Genomic DNA, 13,143 nt, shown 5'->3' with positions numbered 1-13,143 from the left:
ACCAATCAGACCTTCACAACTGACCGTTGAAAATACTACGTGAAATATTAACAGAGTTAACATATTAACTTAACAGATTCATTCAGATGAGTCCTCGCTAAATCTCAGTTTTGTGTTCGATGACTGAATTCCGCACTCCTGTGAATTCCCTCATCATAAACAAAGCACAGATGTATAAGTGTGAGATTCGTTACAAATTTTATACAGCTTCAGTGTTTATAATGATATTTTTTGGGTGTTTAAACTCGCGATAGATAATGTTAGTGATAATGTTAGTCTATAGCCTATAATCTAGTCGCTGTTTGAATGATCATGGAAAGGAAACGTTATACAATTATAAATCTCTGATGATCTTATTAAATTTTAATTTCGTTAAATACAAATTTGGTCCCATTAAAAAAAAAAAAAAATACAGATTGCATTTACCTTACATACCCATGTCTGGTTCTTGCCTTAAAAGATGTGTTTATAACATTTAATACATTTGGCTGCTTTTGGCAGTGTGCAATGACCTTTACCCTGGAGTTGGTTCACCCTCAGTCTATGCCTGTGGCCCAGAAATAGCGAAGAAACACATTTTGAATTAAAACATTTTTTTTTTATCATGTAGCCCTACTTGTTTACTTTGTTATAAAAAATATGGTGATATAAATTGAACATGTTTTTTTTTTTATTTCCCTCCATTGTGTCATGTGAATATTTCGTAGGCATTTTTTAAATCATTATTATAATTGTTACTTTTGTTTATATTATAGTTTTTTGTTGTTGTGATTCTGATTTGTAATATGCTTTGTGTGCTACCCACTGGTTGCTGACCAATTAATAAAATAAAAATTAAGTTTTATATATCCTATTCATATTTAAACATATGTGTCAAGTTTCTGCAGTGTTGATTTTAGCCTGCCTGCCCGCCCGCAATCAGCTAACAAAACGTTTCAAATAGGCTATTATAATTTTGTAATTAATAATTGAAGAATTTTTTTTTACATTTTGAGCTAAAACTCCTGTACTCTGATTTTGCAGTAAATGTTTAAAGCAAATTGTTTTGTCAGACTCATGGGGTTAAACCACCAAAGATTTTTTTGTAAAAAAATCTAATAAGAAAACTCTGGACATTTTTCATACTTAGTTCCCTCTCGAGAACGGTCTCTCGACATGGCGTTAACGCCTTGGGGACTCCCTTCCTTCCTAACCTACCTGAAATCCTATTGCACAACGCCAGTGAAGTTGCAACTCTCTCTGGCCAATGCCAGTCAAGACAGCAAATATGGGCGTGGCCTCGCCACTATATATTATGCCGTGTTGGCGGCATAACCTCAGAATCTTCCTCTTTCAATTATCCTACCAGGCCCCGGACACCCACGAGTTCTGCATCCGTTGCCTGGGTCTCGCCCATGCGGAGGCAGCACTCAATGGGTCAGGCTGCCCACACTGCGAAGAATTCTCAGTGCGGGTGCTTAGGGCCCGGAAGAATATTGCCCTCGGTGATTTCTCTCGGCCCGTGCATATACGCGCATTCCGCCCGTCAAGGAATCCATCGCTGTGCACCTCTGCCCCTCCTCTGCTTCTCTGAAGACAGGTGCCACGCTGCCGTCAAGGCCCTGTCGTTTGACCGCACACGTAGTGGACAAAGCGTACGCGGCCTCGGGAGAAGCAATTTCTGCTCTGCACACGATGGCAGTGCTCCAAGTTTTTCAGGCACAGCTTCTGAAATCCCTGGACGAGGGCGGGGTGGATCTGGAGGCGTTTAAAGATTTACGCGCAGCAACGGATTTCGCGCTCAAAGCCACAAAGAAAACCTCCCGCCCCCCTACAATGCCATCCTGGGATCTGGCTACGGTGCTGGGAGCACTAGTTTGTTAAAACAAACCAATATCTCAGAGTAATTCATGCACTCAAACAGTACACTGACTGAACTGCTGTGAAGAGAGAACAGAAGATGAACACCGAGCCGAGGCAGATAACGAACAAAACATTGACTCGTTCACGAGTCAAGAACCGTTTCTGTCAGATGCGTCCGATTCGTGAACCGAGGAGCTGATGATACTGTGCATGTGTGATTCAGCGTGAAGCAGACCGACACACAGAGCGTCTGAACTGAACTGATTCTTTTGGTGATTGATTCTGAACAGATTCTGTGCTAGTGTTATGAGTGCAAAAGAACCGGTGAACCGTTTTCTTCAACCGGTTTATTGAATCGAACTGTCCGAAAGAACTACTTGTGATCCGAACACCGATGCAACTGGTTGTTCACTCGTGAACGAGTCAGTCTATTGTTCGTTATCTGGCTCGGCTCGGTGTTCATCTTCAGTTCTCTCTTCACAGCAGTTCAGTCATTGTACTGTTTGAGTTCATGCATTACTCCGGGATATTGGTTTGTTTGAACTCAGAGGGAGTGTCAGCCACATAAAAAAAAAGTTAAGTCTTAAGTCATTTGTGGATTAATGCGTATTGGAGATCCGAACCGTTTAAAACGATTCAGTTCGATTTGGTGAACTGAATGATTCATTTGCGAACCGGATATACTGTTTTGATTTGAACTCTCTCTCACAAGAGACACGGAAGAGAAGACAATGCTGAATAAAGTCGTCGTTTTTGCTATTTTTGGACCAAAATGTATTTTCGATGCTTCAGAAAATTCCAACTGACCCTCTGATGTCACATGAACTACTTTGATGATGTTTTTCTTACCTTTCTGGACATGGACAGTATACCGTACACACAACTTCAATGGAGGGACTGAGAGCTCTCGGACTAAATCTAAAATATCTTAAACTGTGTTCCGAATATAAAAGGAGGTCTTACATGTTTGGAACAGCATAAGGGCAAAGTTATTAATGACATAATTTTCATTTTTGGGGCGAACTAACCCTTTAATGAAGTCCAAAACAACATTGCACTTCACTAACTCTCATTCTATGGACAAAAAAGTATTTTTCATTAATACATATAGAGGGAGAGTGGGGTAAGATGAGCCACTTTTTTACTTAACATGGGTCCTCAAGATAAGCGAAAATGACGCAAAATTCAATCAAGTATCTAAAGTAACTTCAGGTTGTTTCCTATCATTTTAAATTAGCAGAATGTATCTATGACAAATTTCTAAAAATATGGATTCTTATAAAAAGTGTTCCTGTGTCTCAGTTTGCCCCAGGGTGGGGGTAAGTTGACCCGAGTCAATGAGTAAGGTGAACCATCTGGTTGTAAACTGAACATCTCATTGAATCTAGTTTAAACCCATGTTAAATTTGAAAGATAATTTAACTTAACAAATTTCCTTCCCTTCTTTATTTCTTTTCTTAAGATAATGCAACATAAAACCAACCAACTTTAATCGTTTACATCTCTGAAACAATATTAACACCAAAGTTCTAATCTTCCCAAAAAACAGACTAAACAGAGAGTTTGTTGAGAAAAACAAAGATAGAAAACTGAATCAGAATGAAGGAATAAATGTCACTGAAACTAATGAACAATTTAGTCAAAAGATTTTTGGCATGGTAGCTGTTTTGCCATGTCGAACAGGCCACTAGGGACTATAGGTAGAAAGATATATCTGATTACAACATAATGAAAAGTATCTTCTCAGATAAGGATTTGGTGGACTTGTACCCTGTCCCTATCAAATAAATATGTATATAATAATATGTAAATATGATAAACTAAATCTGTTGTGTACTATCACATTAAACTACTAGTTTAAACTTCAGAGATTTAACTTAATTTCAGTGCCTTATAGCAGGTTAAAATAAAATGCTGGCTCATTTTACCCCACAGCATTTGTCTCACTTTGCCCCATAGCTGCCAGATGTAATATATATATATTAATTGCTTGTGACTAATTCAGCAGGGCTAATATTTAGCTAAATGATTTACACATTTTATCAGTTTTATACATTGCTAAATCACTTATATGCATATATGTGATATATGCATATCACTTACATGATAAATATTGTCAGACCTGGATAGATTTACCTTGATGTAACAGCCATTACATATGTTTTGCTAAAATTTTACTTTGACATGCCAAAAACTGTTTTTAAAGTAATTGGGGGCCTTCCACTCCTCCCGTGTGTTTCTTCTTTTCACAGTCTGGCAGAAATTATGGGTGGTTTCAAAATATATGGTCACATGACAATAAAAGTGTACAGCTGGCAAGATACAGGGGGTGGGTTAAATTACCCACTGGCTCATCTTACCCCACTTCTTACCCCACTTCCCCCTTGCTTTCTGCTTTCACTGTGTTTTAGCATGCTGCTAGCATGTTTTAGATAGATCCATATTGGCGCCATGTTAGTTGCTATAGCCTTCGTTAGTTAAAGAGTCTAACAATTTAGTCTCCGTAGAAGCAGATGAAGGCACAATTAATTAAATAAATGACAAGCACACTCTTAAAGATAGACCTTGGATTTGATGCTATCCTGTGCTTTATCTCCTGCTCCGTAATTACTGCTGCATTAGACAATAAACTGATTGGTGTTTAGTGACTTGTATAAATATATGTACAATTTATTGAATTATATGAATTAAATTACATTATTTTGTTAAAATTATGTTTAACAGGGATTTTTGATTCTGTTCCTGGAGGGCCATAATGCAGTGTTTTGTTCCAATCTTGAATAAACAAAGAATAATCAAATCATGGTATTCAAAATGTTCATTATTATGAGCAGGTGTATTTGCTTAGGTTTGGAGCTGAACTGGGCTGTGGCCCTTCAGGAAATTGATTTGAATAAGTTTGTTTGTTTTGAGATGATGACGATGATGAACTTACTGTTGACCTTGTAACATCCTTAATCGTTTAACTTTTATCTAATAAACATAAGGTTGTTTCCTATCATTTTAAATTAGCAGAATGTATCTATGACAAATTTCTAAAAATATGGATTCTTATAAAAAGTGTTCCTGTGGCTCAGTTTGCCCCAGGGTGGGGGTAAGTTGACCCGAGTCAATGAGTAAGGTGAACCATCTGGTTGTAAACTGTAATCTGATTAAAACTAGTTCAAACCCATTTTAAATTTGAAAGATAATTTAACTCTTTTAAAAACGAATTTAATAATAACATTTATTTTCCTTCTTTATTTCTTTTCTTAAAGCTAAAGCAAACAACATAAAATCAACCAACTGAAAATTTCGATCTTTTAATTGTTTACATCTCTGAAACAATATTAACACCAAAATTGTAATCTTCCCAAAAAACAGACTAAACAGAGAGTTTATTGAGTAAAACAAAGATAGAAAACTGAATTAGAATGAAGGAATAAATGTCACTGAAACTAATGAACAATTTAATCAAAAGATTTTTGGTATGGCAGCTGTTTTGCCATGTCGATCAGGCCACTAGGGACTATAGATAGAAAGATATATCTGATTACAACATAATGAAAAGTATCTTCTGGTTCTTATCAGATATGGATTTGGTGGACTTGTACACTGTCCCTATCAAATAAATATGTATATAATAATATGTAAATATGATTAACTAAATCCGTTTTGTACTCCCACACACACACACACACACACACACACACACACATATATATATATATGCTTTCATCATGTTGTAGCATGCTGCTAGCATGTTTTAGATAAATTCATATTGGCAGCATGTTAGTTGCTATAGGCTTCGTTAGTTAAAGAGTCTAACAATTTAAAAAAGGGAAAGTGACAGGCCAATTATGGTGACCTATACTCAGAATTCGTGCTCTGCATTTTACCCATCCAAAGTGCACACACACAGAGCAGTGAACACACACACACACACACACACACACACACAAATGAGAAGTGAGAAGCACCCTCTTAAAGATAGACCTTGGATTTGATGCAGTGTTTTGTTACAGTCTTGAATAAACAAAGAATAATCAAATCATGGTATTCAAAATGTTCATTATTTTGGGCAGGTATATTTGCTTAGCGTTGGAGCTGAACTGGGCTGTGGCCCTTCAGGAAATGGATTTGAATCGGATTGTTTGTTTTGAGATGATGATGATGATGAACTTACTGTTGACCTTATAACATCCTTAGTCGTTTCATTTTTATCTAATAAACATAAGAAGACATAGAAGACATATTAAGAAGACATATTAAGACAGCTAGTCCATTATGTCAGGACAACCTGATCCAATGAATGTCCCAGAGTTCTATACTGATGTGTTCTTGTGGCAGATACAAATATTTTCTTTCACTTTGTTCCTGTCTATCCGGCAAGATTTTGCGTCACTTCCAGCTATACCTGTATCTCTTTTAAAGTCCTGTCCCAAATGGCACACTCCGGACTTTGGTGACGTGCTGTAGTGCAGACCTATAGGGCCCTTGGCCCGAGTCCACGAGGACGCATTGAGAAGTATTTTTGGGACAGACTCGATCGTCACGCCGGAAATAATGGTCTGGTTGTTCCATACAGAGCCGAATAAACTGAAAGGTCATCAGTCTCATCAGTTTATTAGATATCACATATATCTTCTAAAAAATATTATAATTAATATTATACTATTTAGCATCGAGAACAGGTTTCTTTTCTTTTGCCAAATATTATCTCCATGTCAACTACACAGCCTGCTTTTACTTATGCCACCTGCAGGGCATTAGACAATATGCTTATTTAAATAATGTATACAGTTGTAATAATATAGTGTTCCATTTGAACTAAGATTTCAATTTTAACACATAATGAACATGTGCATGAGTTTCAGATGAATTTACAGGTTTAAATACAAATACTAGGTTTACATATTACTCAGTAAAGCCAACCCCATACAACTGTAGACATGTACAAACGTATCTGAATGCATTTTTAGGAAATGTTCTGTTACATATTTCTATTGATTCATGCCGTCCTATAGGCAGAAAAAAGGCGGAAAAAAGAACATCAATGTGGAGAAGATCTTGTTTAGCCGTTCACACAGAACCCTTATTTCGCCCATTTTCTAGAGGGACATCTTCTATCATCGTTGCACTCGCATTTTTAGAAAGCCTTGTAAAATTTATGTAAGTTCAACTTTTTAAAAACATATCTCGAGACTTTATGGTGGGGTTTTCCCCATCCCACTGCCTCTCATGATTTTAAATGAAAAATGTACTCTGTGCCTTCACCCCTTTGTATTAAACTATGCATGTATACATGCTGTTTTATTTATAGTTGTTTAAGCAACTTAATTATAATTGGTTCATAAACATTATTTTAAATATTATTCACTTCACAGTCATGCATTCTAAGGCTTTGAATAAATGTGCATTAGTAATATTTTGCTCCATGCACCCACTTGTGGCCTCAGGAGAGAAGCCAAAAGCTTTTCTTCACCCTAACTGAAATTATGCATTTTAAATTAGAAGATAATTAGAATTTTGATAATATAGAAGTACAAAATTTTAATTTAGTTTTTCAGCCATTTTGACAGCCCTACAAAGAGGCTGTGTTTATTTAGCATATTTCCACATACGGTGGTAGTTAATATTTTGCAATAATTTTAACTTTCATATTTTTATATAAATTTATATACTATTAAATGAATTTTATATTTTTATAACTTTAATGTAAGCATTTGTAGTAAATGTTTATAATTAATGGCATCATAATTTTTTTTATTCCTGTTCTGTTCTGAATACCATTATAGTGTTTCCCACAGACTTACACTCTATTTGTGGAGGCATATATATGCAAATTCATTCTCTGCCAGCAGGAGGCACTTGTAGAGTGGGAGAGATAAGTTTTCCCAATAACAACTGTAATCAAATAAGCACTGCACTCAGAAACGCTGCTTTATCAGGCATTACAGGTGTCACAGTGCAGTTAGGGAGCACTATGGAAAAACAGGGTCTGGGTCCAAATGCAGGTAAAACTTTAATGAACAGAAAGGCAAACAAAAAGAAACAAAAACAGATCAACAAAACTGGAACAGGTGAGGGATACAAATTCACTGGTGTGTAAATAGCCCATGATAATGAGATACAGCTGTGCGTGTAATAAGTGACAGGTGTATGGAGGTTGTGCAGTTGGGTCCAGGAGATTGTAACCTCTGGTGGTGAGAGGGAAAAATGCAGAGCCCGGACTCATGACAACAGGCAAAATGAAATTAATATGACATCCAAAATTTCAGAAGATAATATGTTTTCTTCATAAATACAGTGATATAAATTTGACAGTTTAGTGCTCCTGTTTATTCAACTAAGTCAAAGCCTTTTTGTCACAGTGTCTGGTCTGTGTTTCCCTGGGTGTCCACTAGTGGTCTCACTTCCCCATAGTCACCCCACTGCAGGCACTACATTCCCTACAAGCCTTTGTACCATTCATCACTATTAATTGCACACCTGTTAATTGCCCTCAGCTGTCTCCACTGTCATCGTTTGCACCTGTCCATATAAACCAGCCTGTCTCTATCTGTTTCATGGAATCCTTGTTTTCCGTCACCCAGCTTTCTAGTTGTCCCTTGTGTGTTTCTTGTTTGGACTGATTTTGTGGTTATGACCTCTTTCCTGTTTTTTTGGATTTTGATTTGGATTACCCCATTAAAATACTGCATTTGGATCTCTCGTTTCATGTGTGCATTTGTTACACTTTTGGAAAATATATTTGTGGTGGTCAGTTTTGATATTGTGGTGGGCTGCCTTAAATCAATGTACGGGAAATACTCCATTAAGTTTGCAGGATTTCTTGTGGAATGAAGAGAATTGCATTATGCAACTCTTGTTCCCTTAAGGAACATCAACACTGATGTTAGTGGTCTAACTTGGGAACCCCAGTCAACTAAATTTTGTCTAAATTTTTTTTCTTTGTATCTGTCAAAATAATAACAAATTGCACATTTTCAGTACAGGTCCTTCTCACAAAATTAGCATATTATGAAAAAGCTAATTATTTTCCATAATGTAATGATAAAAATTGAACTTTTATATATTTTAGATTCTTTGCATACCAACTGAAATATGTCAGGTCTTTTATTGTTTTAATACTGATGATTTTGGCATACAGCTCATGAAAACCCAAAATTCCTATCTCAAAAAATGTGCATATAATGAAAAGGTTCTCTAAACGAGCTATTAACCTAATCATCTGAATCAACTAATTAACTCTAAACACCTGCAAAAGATTCCTGAGGCTTTTAAAAACTCCCAGCCTGGTTCATTACTCAAAACTGCAATCATGGGTAAGACTGCCGACCTGAGTGCTGTCCAGAAGGCCATCATTGACACCCTCAAGCGAGAGGATAAGACACATAAATAAATTTCTGAACGAATAGGCTGTTCCCAGAGTGCTGTATCAAGGCACCTCAGTGGGAAGTCTGTGGGAAGGAAAAAGTGTTGCAAAAAACGCCGCACAATGAGAAGAGGTGACCGGACCCTGAGGAAGATTGTGGAGAAGGACCGATTCCAGATCTTGGGGGACCTGCGGAAGTAGTGGACTGAGTCTGGAGTAGAAACATCCAGAGCCACCGTGCACCAGCGTGTGCAGGAAATGTGCTACAGAGAAGCAGCACTGGACTGTTGCTCAGTGGTCCAAAGTACTTTTTTCGGATAAAAGCAAATTTTGTATTGCATTTCATTCGGAAATCAAGGTGCCAGAGTCTGGAGGAAGACTGGGGAGAAGGAAATGCCAAAATGCCTGAAGTCCAGTGTCAAGTACCCACAGTCAGTGATGGTCTGGGGTGCCATGTCAGCTGCTGGTGTTGGTCCACTGTGTTTTATCAAGGGCAGGGTCAATGCAGCTAGCTATCAGGAGATTTTGGAGCACTTCATGCTTCCATCTGCTGAAAAGCTTTATGGAGATGAAGATTTCGTTTTTTCAGCATGACCTGGCACCTGCTCACAGTGCCAAAACCACTGGTAAATGGTTTACTGACCATGGTATTACTGTGCTCAATTGGCCTGCCAACTCTCCTGACCTGAACCCCATAGAGAATCTGTGGGATATTGTGAAGAGAAAGTTGAGAGACGCAAAACCCAACACTCTGGATGAGCTTAAGGCCACTATCGAAGCATCCTGGGCCTCCATAACACCTCAGCAGTGCCACAGGCTGATTGCCTCCATGCCACGCCACATTGAAGCAGTCATTTCTGCAAAAGGTTTCCCGACCAAGTATTGAGTGCATAACTGAACATAATTATTTGAAGGTTGACTTTTTTTTTTTTTTTTTTGTATTAAAAACACTTTTCTTTTATTGGTCGGATGAAATATGCTAATTTTTTGAGATAGGAATTTTGGGTTTTCATGAGCTGTATGCCAAAATCATCAGTATTAAAACAATAAAAGACCTGAAATATTTCAGTTGGTGTGCAATGAATCGAAAATATATGAAAGTTTAATTTTTATCATTACATTATGGAAAATAATGAACTTGCTCAAAATATGCAAATTTTTTTAGAAGGACCTGTATTTTCTATAAAAAGAATAACAAAACCAACTGCGGGTGGCAGATCCTTTTCCTATTTAGTACTAAAACTCTGGAATAATCTACCTAACATTGTTCGGGAGGCAGACACACTTTAAATCTAGATGAAAGACCCATCTCTTTAACCTGGCTTACACATAACAAACTAACACATTTCTATTATTTAAATCCGTTAAAGGATTTTTAGGCTGCATTAATTAGGAAAACCAGAACCGGGAACACTTTCCAATAACACGCAATGCACTTGCTACATCATTAGAAGAATGGCATCTACTAGGGTTGTGCCAATAGACGATAGTATCGTGTATCAATGATAGTCAGAGATATTGACATAAGCAGATTTCTCTGTCGATAATCAAGACAAGACAATATTAGGCTCATTTTCCTATTAATGTATTAGATAATAATAATTATAACTATTGTTTTAATTTTTATTAGGCGGCTTATTATAATTTGTCTATCAAACTGCCCAGCTATTTCACTTAAGCACCGTATTTCACACACAGACACACTCACCGCGCGAGCGCAGGAGGATTAGAGCTTGTAGTCGCTGAAATTGTAAGTTGCTTTGAATAAAAGGGTCAGCTAAATGAATAATGTTGTTGCGCCACTGTAAATCTTAAATGTATAATCATTTGCAGGACATGGTTTTGTGAGGACACATTTGCCTGTAGGACCTGATGAAACATGCAGACACAGACATTAAATATATAGCCCATTTTTTACACTGTACCAGACAAGATTGTTTGATAACTGCTAACCATCATCTTTGTGATCATTAGTTTTCAGTTGGAAAGAAGCTGCTCCCCCTTCTGACCTTTATGGGTTTTACATACATATAAAACATGCATTGTATAGATTGTGAAAGTGAAAGTCATGACATTTTCCTAGCAATTGGTGCTCACCCATCCAAGTGCTCACACAGCTGTGAGAAGTGAACACACCGTGAACACACCCCAGGAGCAGCTATATATCCAGTGCCCGGGGAGCAACTAGGGGTTCGGTGTATTGCTCAAGGGCACTTCAGCAATTGGTATTGAGGGTGGAAGGGAGTGCTGTTCATTAACTCCCTCCCACAGCTCCTGCCAGCACCTAGACTCGCACCTGCAACCTTCTGGTAACTAGTCCAATTCCCTAACCATTAGGCCACAGCTGCCCATATTGTATAGAAGGATAAAACAAATAATCAACCAGAACTTTGTCTTAAATTAATACATTAACTGATTGTGGATTGACAATGTGAAATCTTTCTCTCTAGAGATTCTTAGAGATTCTAGAGTCAAACTTAAGATGTAAATCTTGCTTCTGTGCATAATAAATTGGACAATGATCATCTGCTGAGCCTGGTGACACCTTCCACACATTTTTGGGTTGGCACTCAGAATGGTGAACAAGTTTTTTTTTTAAATGATGACTTTTGTAGCATGGACTTCTTAAAAGCTAAACTATAATTGCTTTATTTTTGTTGTCCTTCAGTATTTTGTAATGACTCTCTTCATTAATTAGGAAGGATGGTGGATTTGGTGTGATGGAAGTCCCTGTAATTACACCAGCTGTTGCTCTGGAGAACTTAACGATGTAGGAAATGAAGAGCAATGCCTGGAGTTGGCCTATAGCTGTAAGAATGCATTAGCTTTATAAATAATTTCAATAAATATTTATCCTATAATGTCACATTAGACTGTAATGTATAATGATTTTAAAATAAAATGTTATTTTGACTCTCACACCACTATAATGATCCGAATAAATTACTTTTTTCCACCCTGTGTTACGGGTTGCTCTGTGAATGAAGGCGCAGGAGGAAGACGATATACAAAAGGTAAATGCGTTCCTAAAAGCGCGCCCTCTGGTATTGCAAACAGATAATACTGACTTACTGAAGTACTGAAATCTGTTTTGTACCTTTGTAATAAACTGATGAGAAAGTCACGTGATGAAACAAAGCCCAACACAAGCAGCTTTTAAATTATAAGATACATAGAAGGTGCACAGTGTCATTCACACAAGCACTAAACACTATCATGGAGAGACTCATTAAACTGAAAATGCAATAAACATTAATTTAACAACATTATATGTAACATACAAACCTAATAAACATAACAGATAAGAAAAAAATAAGAACATAGTTACATCAAAAACATTACAAAATTTGAAATGAAATGCAGAGAATTCTGGGAATGTCAGTTTATGTTTTTCCCTGTAAATTTTTACAGGAAATTACCATTTACCATTTAACAGGTTTGTACTGTAGAATTTTCACAGTTTTTTACTGTTAAAATCACAGTCATTTTTAACATTACAGTTTGAATACTCTGGCACTTCTGCAGCTGGGTTAAGCTGTAGTTACCTCACGCATTGCTCATGCGCCGTTCACGCTTGCTGCACTCTCCGAAACATTTTCATTCTTTTCCAAACTTGTCCTTAAGCACTCACTGAATCTTCACTAATTCTTCAGAGGATGCTTGCCAAAAAAAATTTCAAAAGCTTTTGTATAGGCAGAAGGCCAAAAACACTTAATGCAAGTAGTCTTGTTTATTAATTGTGTGCCAACACATTTTGCATATTTGAAATGACTTTAAATGTTGACATTAACAAATAATATTATCTCCATTATAAGTGACTATCAAATTACATTGTTGGTCTTCCTGGTTTCTCTGTCAACTAATTTTCTCAGATCTTGTTCTTTGTATTGAACAAACAGAGAGTTGTTTTCAGATGATATCTTCTCATACTTATCAAAATATTA

At 36.9% G+C, this 13,143-nt stretch overlaps 1 protein-coding gene across 1 annotated transcript in view; it reads left to right on the top strand.

The window, feature by feature from the left end:
- The window catches only part of LOC128014006 (galactose-specific lectin nattectin-like), a 120,657-nt gene that overhangs the window by 90,248 nt on the left and 17,266 nt on the right, over positions 1–13,143 (top strand). The window lies entirely within an intron of this gene.

The sequence above is a fragment of the Carassius gibelio genome, chromosome B25, assembly GCF_023724105.1.
Source record: "Carassius gibelio isolate Cgi1373 ecotype wild population from Czech Republic chromosome B25, carGib1.2-hapl.c, whole genome shotgun sequence".
In the NCBI taxonomy this organism is placed as follows: Eukaryota; Metazoa; Chordata; class Actinopteri; order Cypriniformes; family Cyprinidae; genus Carassius; species Carassius gibelio.
This window is presented reverse-complemented; position numbering and strand designations above follow the sequence as displayed.